The sequence below is a fragment of the Nematostella vectensis genome, chromosome 1, assembly GCF_932526225.1.
Source record: "Nematostella vectensis chromosome 1, jaNemVect1.1, whole genome shotgun sequence".
Classification (NCBI taxonomy): Eukaryota; Metazoa; Cnidaria; class Anthozoa; order Actiniaria; family Edwardsiidae; genus Nematostella; species Nematostella vectensis.
Window position 1 is genome coordinate 21,632,543 of NC_064034.1, and position 15,605 is coordinate 21,648,147.

General features: G+C 43.1%; 2 long non-coding RNA genes across 2 annotated transcripts in view; one reads left to right on the plus strand and one right to left on the minus strand.

Moving 5' to 3' along the window:
* LOC125572167 overlaps positions 1-15,605 on the minus strand; it is a 21,599-nt gene continuing 5,994 nt past the window's right edge. The window contains exons 2-4 of the long non-coding RNA XR_007313636.1: positions 13,454-13,551; positions 261-363; positions 1-72 (exon numbers count right to left, since the gene is read on the minus strand). This is a non-coding gene — a long non-coding RNA (uncharacterized LOC125572167). The remainder of the gene's footprint in view (positions 73-260; positions 364-13,453; positions 13,552-15,605) is intronic.
* On the plus strand, positions 7,933-12,418 carry LOC5518307. The gene is made up of 5 exons (XR_004290246.2): positions 7,933-8,745; positions 9,345-9,406; positions 10,101-10,192; positions 10,688-10,806; positions 11,498-12,418. It is a non-coding gene; the product is annotated as an uncharacterized LOC5518307 (long non-coding RNA).

The window sequence follows — 15,605 nt, forward strand, 5'->3', positions numbered from 1 at the left end:
CCGCTTCGTTCGTTGTAAGGGCCAATCTCGCCTCAGCCTATGCTACAGCAGCTTGTATGCGATCCTGGGTAACTGTAAAAAAAAACAAAAACAAGTAAAATAAGTAAAAATGTATATGAGTTATATATTTAAGCCAACCCTCACTACTTTCACTTCGTGACCGTTCTACGATATCCACGTTATCCATCGAGCTCAGAAAATCGACAGGGTTTAATAGATATTCTGAATTCAAGAATGTTTTTTAAATGTACTAGACTTACCATTGCTTAAGTCAATAGTGGCCCTTACTTCTGGGTCTCCAGCAAGGGTTGGGCACAACACTACCAAACAAAGGTCGGAAAAGGTGGCCTGGTAGTGTCCGCCCTGTAAATGAAATCGGTAAATTTTAGTATTTTGAGATTATTGCGGTATTAAGAATACAAACATAAACTGTAGTAGTGTGTGGTGGGTAGGTGAAAAAGAAAAAAATGATAATAATATGGTGTGGTGTGGAGATGGCTAATGGCTGTGTTGGTGGGGAAACAATTGGTACGGTGTATAGGTGAGAGTGGTGGTTAGGGGGATGTGGAGTAGATAAGGCTTATAATTTTGCGTGATGGGTCTATGTGTTTTAAAATGGTGGTGGTGCGGAGGACGATTTAAAATTTGTGAGGTTATGGTGTAAATGTGGGTGATAATGTATCGTTATGACGTTAGGTGATCGTAAGGTGTTGGTTTGTGGGTAGGTAGGGTGGGTCATAGGGTGTGGTCGTTTGTAGTTGGGTTTTGTGGTGTGGGGTAAATGTTTGTATGGTGGGGGAGGGGGCTGTATGTAGGTGTTTGTAAGGGGGGGAAATTGGTTGTGGGGTAGTGTCTGGTGTAGGGTGTGGCTGGTTGGTGTGTTGTGGGTTGGTTGGTATAGTCGTAGGATGCTATGGTGTGTATGTGGTAGGCTATGTGTGGAGGGGTAGATGTGTGTGTGGTGGGAGGGGGGTTGGACTGTATGTAGGATGTGGTGTTGGAGGGAGCGCTGGTTGTAGGACTAGTGGCTGCTGTAGGGTGTGGTTGGTTTGGTGTGTTGTAGGGTGAGTAGTGTTGTGGCCATGGGGGGGGGGAAGGGGTGTGTGGTTTTTGTGTTGGCAGAGGTCTGGCTTGTGTAGGGTGTGTTAGGTGTGTATATTTTAGGTGAGAGTGTAGGAAAGTGGGAGGGGTGGAGGAAGTGTATGTGTAGGTGTGTGGGGCTTAGGTGGGTGTTGGTGTTGTGCTGGGGTTTGGAATAATCGTGGTGGGTTGTATGATGACGTGGTATGGGTGAAGTGGGTATGGGGCTGTTTGTGGGGTGAGGGATGAGGGGGTGCTTGTTGTGGGGTAGGTGGGTGGTTGGATGCTGGTGATGTGAGTAGGGGGGTACTTGGGTGGTTAGCTAGGTATGAGGGGGGAGAGAAAGGGGGTTGTGACATGTATAGAGCTGGGTGGTAGTAGTGGGTAGGTATGTTGTGTGGTAAGGATAGAGTAAGATTTAATTTGTGAGAGGGATGTGGGTATGTATGTGTTTGTACTATGTGTAGGAGGGAAGGTGGTTGTAGGTGGGGTGGTTGTGTGTTTTTTGGGCGTGTGGTGTTGAGGGAGTGGGATAGTTTGGGGGTCTGTATGCCTAGGGGTGGTGGTAGTGGCATGTAGGGGTGTAGTTGAGGTGTGTAGGTGGGGTAAGGGGTGTGGGGTACAGGGGAGGAGTGTGCTAGTGGTGTGAGGTGGGTATGGGAGGGTGTGGGTAGTAGAGCGCGTTTAGTGGTAGGTGTGGGGAGGAGGGCTGGGCGGTGAGGTGTGGTGGGGGTGGGTGCGGTGGGGGTGTGGGTAGTGGAGGGTTTGGGGGGTGAGGTGTGTTAGTGTGGGAGTAGGTGGGGAGTGTGGCGGTGTGGTGGAGGGGGTTGGGGCGTGGAGGTGTGAGAGGGGGTACGTCTTGGGATCACAGATTGTGATACAGCACTTTCCCCGTATGGTACATAACTTTTTGGTTTGGATCGGGTATTCGTACCAAGACGTAGGGGCCTAAAGTGGTGTGTTAGTGAGGTGGGTGTAATCATATGGTATGGTGATGTTGGAGGGTGATGGTGAGGGATGGCTAGTAAGGTAATGTAGAGTGGAGATGGTAGTAATGTAATTACGGTGGAAAGGTGGATAGGTTAGACTAGAAGGTGGTGGAGGGTGGTGAAAAGATAAAGTGGGACTTTAGAATAGGTTGTGGTAGTGTGGTGGGTAGGTGAAATAATAATAATAATAATAATAATAATAATAATAATAATAATAATAATAATAATAATAATAATAATAATAATAATAATAATAATAATAATAATAATAATAATAATAATATGGTGTGGTAGGGAGATGGCTAATGGCTGTGTTGGTGGGGAAAAAATTGGTACGGTGTATAGGTGAGAGTGGTGGTGAGGGGGATGTGCTTATAATTTAGCGTGATGGGTCTGTGTGTGTTAAATTGGTAGTGGTGCGGAGGTCGATTTCGATGTTGTAAGGTTATGGTTTAAATGTGGGTGATAATATATCGTTATGACAGAGTGAGTGAGTGTGGTATTGTAGTATATAGGAAGGCGGTGATAGAAGATAAAGATGGTGATAGGTTGAGATAAGTAAAGGAAGGAAGGGGAAGGGGTGATAGGGTTATCAAGTTATGTTCGGGTGGTTAAGATTATGGATTATGAGACGACGAGTTAAGGTTGTTATAAGAGATGGGGTTGATAATAAAACGACATGAGAGTTATGAATAAAAGGTTTTTTTTGTTGAGTGGAGAAGGTAGTTAGTAAATATGGTATTATGTGGAGATTGAAACAGTTAAAATCGGTAGCTTGTGGCGAGTGTTGTGTAGCGGATGTGAAGAGGTGATGGCGGCATTAGTGAAATCTGATGAAGGGGGATAATGTGAGTGTGAACAGAATGATGAGCAGGGATATTGTAACGAGACTGTGTAGTGTTTTTGAGAAAGTGTGTTGTGTGTAGGGTAGGAAAGTAATATGTAGGATAAGAGAAAGAAAAGTGTTTAGATTGTAGAGAGGAAATGGTGAGCGGTAATGGAGAGGGTGAGGTATGTGTAAGAAGAGGATAATAAGAAGTTTTGTAGACGTTTATTCAACGGTGAAACGAGCCATGAGTCTTGCACAATCTACGAGGGTCCAGGGTCACGTTCTGAGCACGTGCTCTGTCACGCAACTTGTCACATCTTCCCTCTTTTAACAGTAACGCTAACGGTTGGTTAAAACAACATTATAATAATCAAAGGGTAAAAATCGAAATTTTACAACTAAAATCATACGATGGATTATTACTAATGTTCAGTGTCCTAACAGTTTCAATGTTATTTTGGCACATAGTCTTTGAGCCATGCAGGAGGCTTCACCTCCCGCCGAGGCCTTGTTATAGCCTGTGAAGAATCTGGTGGCAGGGCAACCTGGCTGGGTTGCTGCTGAGCATCATCGGGTTCTGGTGATTCCAGAACATCAGGTACTTGGCTGTTTGTTTCTCCAGTGCTGATCAACTGTCGGCGGTTTCGTCGGTAGGTGGTACCTTCAGTCTCGACGTTGTAGCTCCTAGGTCCGGCTTGACCTAAACACGTACCAGGCGTCCACGTGTCTTGTCCTGGTAGCTTCATGCGCACAGTTTCGCCGACAGCGATGGGCTCCAGGGGCTTGCTGTGCTTATCGTAATAAAACTTCTGGCGTTGCTTGGTACCTATCAACTTCCTGGTGTCCTCTTCAGTGTTGTAGCTAGGCTGTAGTAGGGAACCAGCCACAGGGAGAAGTGTTTTGCATCGACGTCCGAAAAGGCGCTGGGCCGGGCTAGTTCCGATTCCAGCAGTCGGAGTATTCCGCCAGTCGAGAAGTGCTTGGAATTCTGACCCCCCGGATGTCTTGCATTTTTTAAACAGCCTCTTTACTGTCTGTACAGCATTTTCCGCTTTCCCATTTGCTTGGGCATATCTTGGGGATGACGTCTTGTGTTCGAACATCCAGGTCTTGGCAAATACACTAAACTCCGCTGATGCGAACTGCGGTCCATTGTCGGTTATAAGGGTGTCTGGGATGCCAAACCTGGCAAATATTGCCTTCATCTCCTTTATTATTGCTCGTGACGTCACTGTGTTAAGCCGGGCCACTTCTATGTAGTTGCTGAAGTAGTCACTGACCACTAACAGTGTTCGGTTGTCGAGCTCACAGAGGTCAGCTGAGACCTTTCCCCAAGGTCGAGCGACAAACTCATGTTGGAGAATTGGCTCCTTTCGTTGGCCACTGCGATGAGTCAAACATACTTCGCATTTTGTGATGTACTCCTTCAACTCGACAGTCATCCGCGGCCAGAAAAACGTGTCTCTTGCTCGTCTTATGCAGCCTTCTATACCGATGTGGGATGAGTGTGTCTTTTCCATAAGCTCCTTCCTCAGGGCTCTAGGAACCACCAACTGTTGGCCTTTAAAGATGAGTTCTTCTTGGACAGTTAGCTCGTCTCGAATATCAAAGTAAGGATGCACGCACTCCGGCAGGTCTGTTTTGCTCTCTGGCCAACCTCTCTTTATAACCTCTCGAAGGTTTTGTTGCACCGCATCATCTACTGCTGCATTTTTGAGTTGCTGCCAAGTCTCTTCTCTCACTGGCATCCATGATCGATGGTCAATCTCCTCCAGCTCCCTGGTAAACTCCCAGGCGTTGACTTCGGGTAGGTAAGCTCTGCTTAGGGTGTCAGCCAAGTAAAGATCTTTGCCTTTCTTGTACTTCACATTGAGACTGTAACTCTGCAGACTCAGCAGCATTCGTTGTAGGCGTTTCGGAGCAGTCGCCAGAGGTTTGATGAAGATTGGTTCCAAAGGCTTGTGATCAGTCTCGATGTTGACGACTTCGCGGCCGTAGACGTACGTATGGAAACGGTCACACGCAAAGACAATCGCGAGCAGCTCCTTCTCAATCTGTGCATAACGCGTCTCAGCGGGCGTGAGTGCACGTGATGCGTAGGCTACTGGTTGGCCATTCTGTAGTAATGCGGCACCCAATCCGCTCTGCGACGCATCGCACTGAAGTGTAATCTCCTCGTCTAGGTTGTAGTACCGCAATACTGGAGTGACTGTAACGGCATCCTTTAGCTTTTCAAACGCAGACTGTTGCGCATCATCCCAGATGAACTGCACGTCGCTCTGTGTGAGATCCCTCAGCGGCTTTGTGATGTCTGACAGCTGGGGCAGGAACTTTGCAAGGTATTGGGCTAAGCCTAACAGACGCTGTACCCCAAGCTTGTCGGTCGGTGAGGGCATGTCCACAATTGCTCGCACTTTAGCAGGGTCGACTTTAAGTCCCTTGTCAGTTGCTATGTGGCCAATGAAGAGTAACTCTGATTTCCTAAGTCTCATCTTGTCGGGATTCAGGTGTATGTCCCGTTGATCACAACGGTTTAGGAATGCCAGGAGGTTCCTGTCGTGATCCGCCGTTGCCTCCTCGTAGCTCTCGCCATAGCCCACTACCAGGAAATCATCAGCAACAACTTCGGTTCCAGTCAGACCTTCGGCAAATTCATGCATCTTTCTTTGAAACACTTCTGGTGCTGAGGAGATCCCGAAAGGCATTCTCTTCCATCGGTATCGGCCAAACGGTGTATGGAAAGTTGTTAGATAGGTCGACTCTTCCTCTAGCTGGACGTGCCAGAAACCGTTGCGGACATCCAACAACGTGAACACCTTGGCACCGTGTAATCGTGTTGCAACCTCTTCTATGGTTGGTAGGGGATAGTTTTCCCTCTGGATGGCTTTGTTGAGATCCTTTGGGTCTAGGCATATTCGCAGTTTTCCATCTTTCTTGGGAACTACTACCATAGAGCTGATCCACGAGGTGGGTGTGGTCACCGGTGCTATTATCTCTTTGTCCACTAGATCATTCAAGGTTTTCTTGAGCTGGGGTCTTAGGGCTACTGCAACTCTACGTGGTGCGTGTTGTACTGGTTGAGCGTTTGTGTCTAGTCTGATGGTGTATTCTCCATCAAGTTTGCCAACCCCGTCACTGAACACTGCTGGGAACTTAGCCAATATTTCTTCTCTTGTTAGTGCAGCTCCTGGTTTGGGGTCAACGGTGAACACTGTCGCTCCATCTGTCTGCGGTTTGTGAAACTGGTCGTTGTCATTGTACTGTATAATGTTCATGCCAAGGCATGCCTTACGCCCCAGAATCGGGCGGATTTCATGGCTGTCAACAAGGCGACAATCCAGCTGGCACGATACATGGTTTCTCCACACTCTAATGGTGACATGCCCGACGACTTTGATCTTTGATCCCCCATACGCCACTAAGGACGTTTGCACGGGTTTCACTTTTACTAGCTTGTGGTCGTTACACGCCTGCTTGTATATGTGCACTGGCAACACATTGCATTGTGCACCAGTATCAGGTTGGAAACGGATGAAACTTCCAGACTCTGATTGAAATGTGACCAGCTGCGAATCATCCAACCAGACGGCCAATACTTCCTCCGTTTGATATGTCTCCTCAGGATACATATCTGTTTCTTCGACTTCGGTAGCCTTGACTTCCTGTTTGCATCTATTGGCAAAGTGATTTTTCGCTCCGCACTTCCGGCAGTCCTTTCCTCGTGCGGGACACGATTCCGGATTTGCCATATGTTGGTATCCACAGTTGTCACATTGTTTGCCTTGACCTCGTTGCTTTCGCCGATAATTTTTGATGTTGGGTTTCTTCGACTCGAATTTACTCACGGCATTGACGTCTGTCTCAGATGTATCTTTGACTATTTTCATCTGAGCAAGCATACTCTCAGCCGCTCGGCAAATTTCATCTGTTTTCGCTAGTGTTAATTTGGACTCGCGTAACAACCTTTCTCTGACCTTCGTGTCATGTATTCCAAATAACAACCGATCTCGAAGTATTTCGTCTGGCGTAATCGTATCAAACTCGCAGGACTCGGCCAATTTTCTCAGCGCTGTTCTATAGTGCTCGTAGGACTCTCCAGGCTCTTGCATTCGCTGGTTGAAACGGAATCTTTCGAACGGCACGTTCTTTCTTGGTTGACAGTACTCGGCGAATTTCTTTATGACAGGCTCTATCTTGTCTGTCTCTCCTTCGGTCAGGGTAAATGTCGAGTAGACTTCTCTCGCCTCTTCACCGATAACTGTTAGCAACGTAGCTACTTGTACGGCTTCAGCTTTCTCGTTCAACCCAGTCGCCAACGAGTAGTTTTTCCAAGCGAGCACAAATCGCTTCCATTTGTCAGCAGCATTGCTATTGTGTATCTCCAGCGGCGCCGGCGGCGGTAAGACATATCCTGAGGCCATAGTTAACCGCTGCCACCATGTAAGAAGAGGATAATAAGAAGTTTTGTAGACGTTTATTCAACGGTGAAACGAGCCATGAGTCTTGCACAATCTACGAGGGTCCAGGGTCACGTTCTGAGCACGTGCTCTGTCACGCAACTTGTCACAGTATGTGTGGAGGTATGTATCTAATGAAGTGTGTAAGTGGTATGATTGACAGGCAAAATTAAATAATAATAGAGATTGAATGAGTGTTGCGAAAACGCCGAGAAAAAATAAAAATTACTGTAGCGGTGAAAGGGAGTATTGCGGACAATGGAAAATGATGCTAGTAAAACGGCGAGAAGAAGATGAAGTAGGGGCGCGGGAGGCGACAAAGGGAGCGCGGTGAGAGTGGAGATGACGCTGAAACGTTAACAAGACAGGAAGGATGAAGCGATAATCGGTGGTAAGAGGTAAGGGGAAAAGGCAAAGGCATGAAGAAAACAACCGGCATGTATATGCAAAACAAAATAAACCAATAAGACAAAAGTGTGTAGGTCATTTCAAAGAGCTTTGGGAAATGTAGAACTAAAGGCATATAACGCCAACCAAGACTTCTCATCAGGGGGCGAGGTCTATTGGTTGGACATATACAAACCTGGAGAATAAAGCGGGTAGACTTAGAGGAAAGTTAGGGGAAAAGCGGCGATGATGGTGGGGGTAAAAAGGTGGAAAAAAACTAGGGAGATGATTCGTATATGAAGCGTGTTTCGAATGATAAGGCCCTCATCACCCGCCCCTACACGCTCGTTAGTAATGCCTGTAGTGAAGCGTGGTGCATGCAATGGCCAAACCTATGTAGCGCCTGGCTTCGCCTAAGTACATGGCTTGGTCTGAAAAGTAAAAAGTAGCGCGCAGGGGAATGAGGTAAAGAGAAAAAAAAGTGGATAGAGACTAAGCTAGGAGGGGGAAGTGTGTAGTGGACAAAATGGTGCATGTGGTGGTCCTGGCTAGTGGCTGTATGTGGTGGACTAAATGATAAATAAGTGTGGAAACTTATGCATGTAGCGGGAAGGGGAGAGAATACGGGTGTCTTGATGTGGTAGCTAGTATGTAGGATGTGTGGGAAGGAGGGTGTACATACCCGAGATGTGTATTCGCGGAGCTTAGATTGCCTGTCTTGTAGGTATTCCGTATGTAGCGAAGTGAGGGATTATGAGGGGATTGCGCTCGTGGTTATACGAGTATTAGATGAAAGTAGATATCGCTGTTTCCGGTTCCGGTTATTGTACATCCGGGTATTTATTAAATTGGTTGCGGTTTGGTTTACAAAATTGGCAAAATATGGCGGATGAATACAACGAATGGCTATATTATTGTACGGGAATATTTTGGAAGTGTTCTGTGCTAGATAGGATGACGGGGTGGCATACGCTGAGAGGATAGAGTGTTGGTGAGGAGCCAGGTGAGGATATTCAGGGCAGTAGCGTGTGTTACGTAGGGTATTTATATTTTGGTTTACCCGATAACGCTTTACCGGGTATTTATATTTTGTTTTACCCGATAACGCTTTATCGGGTATTTATATTTTCTTATACCCGATAACCTGATAACGCTTTACCGGGTATTTATATTTTGTTTTACCCGATAACGCTTTATCGGGTATTTATATTTTCTTTTACCCGATAACGCTTTATCGGGTATTTATATTTTCTTTTACCCGATAACGCTTCATCGGGTATTTATATTTTCTGTTACCCGACAAATGTAACTGTTTTAATCTACACCAGATTCATCGGGTATACCAGATACCTTTTATTTATAATGCCAATACCTGGTGGCCCTCCCCTTTTATTTATAATGCCAATACCTGGTGGCCCTAAAGCTCAATTGATCCAAAAGATCTTGAATACTCATACATACTTTCACTTATCTTACTGGAAAAAAGATCTTTGCAATATCTTGGTTGTCATTTATCATATATTGCTTCTTTGGTTGTCATTTTAAATTGGTGAAAGTAGAGGTCTTTTTTCTCTTTTTCAAATGATTTTTTTTTCTCAACAGGCTGACATCCAGCTTGTGCACAATAATTTGGGAGATGAAAAGCAGTACAACTCTGAAGAAAGGTACAATATGCTAAGTGACTTATTTTAAAATTATTTTGAAGCCAAGACATAAAGGAGTAATGATGGGTACCTTGAAAGTCTTGGTATCTCGTCGGTTTTTACACAAGCCTTGAAGTCTCGTTTTTCTCAAAATTGTGTGCCTCTGAGTCTAAGATATTTTCCTGTTACAGCAAGGGACCTTTTCAAGCTCAGGCTTAGATTCTAAATTTGTCTCGGTCGTGGCACATAAGCAAGTTTCAGATTCACCCATTGCTACCCCTACATAAAGCAGAAGCTAATAGTGGACTGCTTATTTCATTATAACTTTTTCTTTCCATTCCCAAAAACTCTCGACTAAGATTTCCAACAGCCAAACTTTTCTTCTGGTTTCCGTCTTTCAATATCCTTTTTTTATTTGCCTGAAAATGCATGGTTTCCAATCACACCATCATACTATAAGGCACTGACAAATCAAGGAGCACAGAATGTTTTTTTAAAGAATTTAAAGTTTGAATGACAGAAGTGAAGAATTAAGTTCATAGGGAGATTAGAACCATTATTCTTTAGACTATGACTGCATTTTGGCTAGTGTGAAGTATTAAAGACAGAATGTTGTAAGACTTTAAGCAAAGGTATGGATATAGGTGCTAATAAGCTGTTTTTTGCCAATCAATTTCCATGCATCGTGTAATAAGATGATGAACATTTTTTGTAGCCTCACTTCCAAACACAACACATCCGTGAGAAAGTTTCTAGAGGATGAGGTCAATAGCCAGGAAAAGGGTTATCAGAGGAAATCTGTCAAGCGTAAGTATAAATAACTCAATACAATGTTTTTGATCAGTGCTTTTAGAACAATCTGTCACTGATGTAACTGTGCCAAATTATGTTTGATTTCCCTTGGATTTGTATTTAATTTTCAGTCATTTTTACTCTGCTAACTCAATTTCCTAGCAAACTTGCACTGTTTTTTGTTTCCCTTGGCCCAATTTTACCCTGATAACTTGAACTCTGCTCCCACGACCTGTCAACAAATCCAGGAATTAAGGTATCTGGGTAACTGTACTTTTGCACAGATCTTGATTGTGACGAATAAATTGCTCAATCTTGATCTTGGCAGCAGGGAACAAATCGTTCAAAGTTCAAGTTAACTTGGTTATGTATGATAAATAAAAGATTCAAAATGTTTTCCAAGACAAGTGCCTCACTTGCCTCATGCTGACTATGGTATATTTGTTATTTTACTTGTTCTTGTGGTGATTTGTTAAGGAAAACTGAACAATTTTTTTTTTTCCTTTTAAGGTGCTGCAGCACACTATTATGAAACAAAACGGCGCCTTTACCTAGCATCGCTGCCAGCAAATGCCGACAAAGCTGCAAAAGATCAGCAGAGCAACAAACTAAGATCAAGGAGACAAAGGGTAAAGTTTAGAACTTTGAGAATAACAAAAAGAGGCAAACAGTGTTAGTGGGTCATTCAGCAGTTATGAAATCTGTCTCGCACACATAATTAATTGATTTTACACTTGAATCTGTTATATCATAACCTGCATTGTCAAAAACTTTAAATCATGTTTTCTGTGTGTCTGTCAACTTTGGAGGCAGGTTCAGTTATGTTAGCCAATCAGAATATGTCACAATATTGTCTGGTTTTGCTTAGAGGGAAGCCAGGCAAGTGTAATAATGTGAGATCCTGAATGAGTATCATCACTTCAAACACAAACCAAATTATTTAAAATGTAGATCACCCTTATGCAACAATATATTAGCTGTAAACATGATTTGTTTATTTGTTTCATTGAAGATGATATAGTAAGGAAGTCTTACATCACTTCCCTGGGAGATACAAATCTTATATTTTCATGTTCAGAAAAGACCAGTATCTCTGTATGTTAAATTTTAATTCTCTGTTTTTGATAAGACAACATAATTTTTGATTTTGTATTAATTTTTAGTTAATCTTTAATAAACCTACATTAGTTCATATCTTCATGTTTCAGTTGTATAAAGGATGGATGTGTCAGTTGCACTTACGCCTTTGTACATGTAGAATTTTTACTGAATAAATAGGAAGCAAAATATGTATTTAGTGTTTCTTTTTTGTTGTTTCAGTTGTATAAAGGGAGAGTTGAAGTTGCAGTTTGAGCGGAGAGGAATGCAATGGAGCAGCTTTCTCAAGAGTACATGAGTGACGAGGAGGATGGCACAGGTCAGCTGCGGGGAAACTAAGTGGTCAAAAGACCGAGGTGGAGGTCGCCTTTGGCAAACAAGCTAATGGCAAGACTCCAGAGAAAGTTAGATGCCGCCAACTTGGACTCTGGACGCGCCAAAAAGCAGAGGATTGAAGGAAGGGAGCCATTGCATAGAGGGGCCCCAAAGACAAGGGTGGAGTGGGCTCTGCAACAACAAAGGGAGGAGGAGGAGGAAGACGAGGACAGTGAGGGCGAGTCGATCACCCCGCCCACGAAGGAGAGAAGGGTACACCGCCCTATTGACAGCAGCGACGAAGAAAACTTTTAATTTGAAATTTGTAACTTTTTTAGAAATTATATTCAACGTCTAGGTCGGTCCAAAAATTGGGAGGTTTTCGATAACCTCTGCAACAAAGTGCGATAGTCAATGTGTTGTAGTCAAGCCAGCAGCCAAAATAACAAAAACATTAGAGTGGTTTTCATAAACCAGTAAAATAATCTTTAGCTTATTTAGCACTAGTACACTTTATTCCCTTTTGTGTTTTTTTTTCTTAAATATTGCACGGGTTTTTATAAACAAATATAATAAAAAAAGTTATGGTTGACTAGAGGATAGTACCTGTTTTCCAAGGTGGAATTACTGAAGTATGGAAATTATATTTGATATATAATATTTCACACTTGTAAATAGACAATGAGTTTAACCGCAGATTTTCCTGTTAATAAGTATTTATTTGTAAATAGGTATTTATTGTGAATAAGATTTTTTTTTAAACCTTGGTTGTATGGATTGTAACTTTTATGTTTAACTTTTTTAGTATTATTAAATATTAAATGACAAGAAAGTCTATTGTTTGTCCCTTATAATGCACACAGTTACCAAACAAAGCATTTGCCTTAAAACCATAAAAAAACACAGTCTGTTATGTAAAACAATGGTGAATTTCATACAATAGTGAATTTCCAAAGTTTTTTAAGAAGAAAAAGTAGAACCGGCAGGATCGTCATCAACCCGTAAATCGCACGAAAACGGCATGTATTCAAGCGTGTGCGTGCTCTTTTTTAGCTCAGTTCGGACCCGAATACGTTTGTAAACGGCCAGTATTCAGGAGTTTACGTACTCGCTATACCCGAAATTTTCATGAGAGTGTGGACAAACTGAGCGGATTCGGAATCGCAGACGTCCCGCACACGTGAAGACGTGCAGAACGAAAACGTCCGTACATCGTCGAACACGGGACGTACTACGTAGCGTTTTCATCAATATGCGGACGCGAATATACGTCTTTTCGCGCTGTGCCCCCCCCCTCCCCCCGGAAACCGCTTGCTCTTGTGCTTGTTTCAGGTCCGGCGCTAACTAGATGCGTATCTGATGTCATTTTTTTAAATTAAATTAGACCCTGAGCATCTAGTCTTTTTTAGACTTAGGCTGTTCCTTCGTGGTAGGGTTGTTTTGGTTTGATATATTTGCTTTGTTTTGTCATCATGATCATAATCATCATGTTTGTCACTATTTCACCTGTATGTCCTGAAGAACAAAACATCCGTCACGTTGTACCTGAAACTTAGCAAGCTGAAGGGGAAACATAAGTTTTGTGGTGTCTCTTCTGATATTTCTCAACTAAAAAAATAATATTTCACTATTATAATAGGAAAGACGTTCACTTTAACTCGAAGCACGATTTTTAGAAGGGGGCGATTCCCAGGAGTCCCCGAAATGATCTCCAGTTTTACTGCAATTGATAGCGTGACAGGTACATGATTGAAGAGATAGTGACAGTAATACACTGTCACGCAAGGTATACCATATCATTAAGGAATACATTAGTAGAAAACGGAAGATACCTGGTATATGACTGCAGCTGTACGTTCTTACCTTCTCGGCATGTTCACGCTCTTTTCATGCGAAGCTTTCATGAAGTACTTGTGTAATACTTTAGGTAGAGCAATGTCATCACGGTCAAAGTGACAGGCCTATGGAATAAAGTAAATGGTCACTCAAAGCACAGACAGACCATCAGTACAGCCACACAGAAAGGAATTTCGACAAAATTTATCTGCTAGCGTATTTGATTAATAACTGATTTGAAAGTGAAAAATTGTTTGAATGGAACGATCGATAATACTATAGTTCAAACTGCTACTTGTGAGCGCGTGAGGAGAGGGGGGAAGGGGGGGGGGGGGGAGGAGCTTGACCAGGATAACGGCTCCGAGGAGGCGGGGTCACGAGTCTTGTCGTGCAAATCACGGGCTTAACGAGTCACAAAATGCCAAGAAAACAAAAACTAGTGTTTCTATCAGCCATAACGACACGAATTATGGTCGACGCTTGTATAAAGCGTTATGAAAGTGACCAATCCCACTAGTATAGGAAAATGGTGCAGAAAATATGCCGAATTGTTCAAATTTTTAGTACAAGCATGAAATTTGGCAAGATGGTAGATCTTGACACCCGGTCACCACTCGCATGCGAGTCTGATGGCATCTCCTCACCGCGATAACGATAGAATTTAGTCATCCTTGTTGTCTATGAGTCTGATGGCAATCCAGCCTTTTCCTGTCTTGTATTACACTAGTACAGACCTGGGACTCTCTTTGCGCTCGACATTCTGGCTCGCGTGAAAGAGGGTCCAGTATTTATTGCAGGCACATGCGCGAAAATACACCGCATATATGTGGTGTGGGGTGGTTGCTTAGATCAAGATGGCTGCGAGAGGGACGAGCGAGGGTTTATTTCTGTAATAATACGCTTATTTTGGTCGTGGGTAAATACTTGATTGTCAATCTTTTTTGGGAACGGGACAGATTATAATCTGAAAATATCTGAAAAAGATATAAATCAATGAGCTTTTCAATTTTTCGTTATTTTTACGCGCGCGCTTTAGTACAATTGCTTTTTTGGAATTTGATTTTCAATCACATTTTATCGTGTTGTTATAGAAAACAAATCCCATGCAGTTCGCCGATATTTCTTTACATGTATAAAACGTCTGCAATCGACAAGGTCTAGCGGGAATCGACTCACCTTAAGCACGTCCGTTATTGCGCGCGCTCGTATTTCAATTTTTGCCGCGAAGATTGCTGATTGGTTCATGTTCGCGCATGCGCATGCAATAAATACTGGACCCTCTTTCACGCGAGCCAGAATGTTTAGCGCAAAGAGAGTCCCAGGTCTTGGGCATTCACATATAAGCCAAATTATGCCCCTTGGTAAGCAAACGTAAATTTTTCCCGCAATTAGGCTAAAATTTTGTTCTAAACAGAACAATAAAGCTACTTTGCCGTTTATTACGATTTTCAATGTGAATTGTTCTATGTTATTTATCTTGAATGGCGGCCATTTTGGATTTTTTAATTTCCATAAAATCAAAGGATTCTTTGTACGGATTTAGGTGAAACTATACAAATACTTAATAGTAAATCTAGAAAGTATAGTTGAGAGGAAAAGCCTATAAAAATATTTCTTAGCTTACTGTATGGATATCCGCTTAATACTAGGGCCTCCTAATGGTCTTTTGCGAGCACCCCGTTTTTTTATGCGAGACCGAGCATTTTTTGGCGGAAAAAATTGAGCGAGCATGCGGGCACGACAGAAAAAATGCGCGAGCGTGCGAGCACATCGAATTTTCGGGGGACCATTCGGGGGCCCTAATACTTGACATGACAAATAAAACTGGAAGTTCTAGGATCTGGGGTTGGCGTCCTAGAAAATGCTGCCCAGTGTCTGCCAGTCGAACGTTTCGCATTATTTTGGTGATTATCATATACGAATAAATACAAGAAGCCCAAATAGTCGTGTTCGTGAACCAGAAGAATGAATACAATACACCAGAAACTGGAATTTGACTCTGCCAAATTTTCGTCTTTAATAAGACTTCTTCAGGACAGACTGAAACTGTTCAGTCTTATTAAAGACGAAAATTTGGCAGAGTCGAATTCTAGTTTTTGGTGTATTATTTTGGCAATTATCATTATAATGCACTATGTCTGGCGCTCTGTAAGTACCAGGAAAGGGCGTATCCCTTGTA